The following is a 1,595-nucleotide window of genomic DNA, read 5'->3' as shown; positions in this document are numbered from 1 at the left end:
TGAGCTGTCAGCACAGAGCTTGATATGGGGCTCAAACCCATGAACTGTAAGATCATGACCTGAGCTGAAGTTGGACACTTAACTGACTAAGCTACCCAGGAGCCCCAGAGCCATGGATTCTGATGAAATATATCCCTGTGGGACCTCAGAATGCAAAACTGGGCACCAAGCAGCTGGAAAACCCACAACAATAGAAGGAAAAGATAAAGCAATTTGTGCAACATTATACAATGAGATACTTAAATGGCTTCATGCTTCACACAGTTAAGATTTACCTCTCCTCTGTAAAATTGTCTTTTCTTTGATTTTTGTCTCAGTCTCTGAAGAAAATCCTTTCACAGCTAACCTTCTTCCTATGATCATATGGCAATCATATCCATTCCCATCTTCTCCTTTCTTGGCTTTACTATTGGGGGTAGTAATAAGACTAACCTTTTTTGAATACTTACTGTGTTCAGGCACTGTCCAAGTTCTTTTGTATACTAACTAATTTAACCCTCACAAAAACCCATGAAGAACTCTTATTTTTATCTACAGTTTGCCAATAAGAAACTGAGGTGCCAAGGGAGTATGTGACTTTTGCAAGGATATTCAGGTATATAAAGATGTGGGCCAGGGCTCATGGCAGACACGATGGAGATGACCTTAGAGCAGCCCTTGGAAGACACAATGAGGAATCCATTCATTGCTGGGGTCCTATGGCACAGATTCACAAGGGCTTGATCGGGGCTGCCATGGGGCCCAGTCCAATGAACATGCTGGGGTGATAACTGTTTGATCATTGTTCTAGACCAGCAAGCAGCTAAGCTAACCTCAGTTCCCACTGATATTCTTGTGGTGTGTCTAGAATCAGATACTGGGAACATTATGATCTCGGAAAATGATGGCATCACAGTGGCAGTGCACAAAATGGCCTCTTGACGTCCCCTATCAGTTCTATATCAGCCTGTCATCGGGGTTCAATCCTACCTATGTTAATTATCTTACAGAACTATTAAGGTTCCAGTTGTTAGGCCATTTATTTAGTGTGCATTGGGCACTTTTCTATTAATTTTACAGTAAGCCACTTTTGGACCCTTCACAGATTGACTTGTCAAAATATTAGTAAGAAAGATCTAGGTCACTTTGTGTACAGAATTTTGTTATGTTCAATAAATCTGGTTGGAGGAAAAGAAAAGCATATAAAAATACAGTGATAGGTACACAGAAAATCAAATAGAAAGGGACACAACTCCAGAAAAACCCACCAAGTACAAAAAGAAATGAATGTAATTACTTCTGTTATTTGGATCAGCTATGAATAACATTTACATAGTAACAAACACTACCAATTTAACAAAAATTATGTTATATTGGGAGGACTGGAGGAGGGGAAATGTATGTTACTGAGTAAGCGGTTTAAGACCACAGAATTCTCATCTTCTATGGTATGAAATCAATAGATGATTCCCTAATCAGTACATGAAAAAATAGCATAAGCAGATTTTTGGAAATATACCAAGAAATAGTTAAAATAGCAATATCTGTTTCTTATCCATTTCTTACATATAGATGATGGAAATCTCCCTGGCATGTTTGTGTAAGAAGGGGTATTC

The 1,595-nt window shown here is 38.8% G+C and overlaps 1 pseudogene; it reads left to right on the top strand.

Moving 5' to 3' along the window:
* The first annotated feature begins 631 nt into the window (after window positions 1-631).
* LOC118517759 lies at window positions 632-921 on the top strand (annotated as a pseudogene).
* Window positions 922-1,595: the final 674 nt, after the last annotated feature.

The sequence above is a fragment of the Lynx canadensis genome, chromosome C1 (genome assembly GCF_007474595.2).
Source record: "Lynx canadensis isolate LIC74 chromosome C1, mLynCan4.pri.v2, whole genome shotgun sequence".
In the NCBI taxonomy this organism is placed as follows: Eukaryota; Metazoa; Chordata; class Mammalia; order Carnivora; family Felidae; genus Lynx; species Lynx canadensis.
Note: the sequence above shows the minus strand (reverse complement) of the source record. Positions and strands in the feature narration are given on the sequence as shown.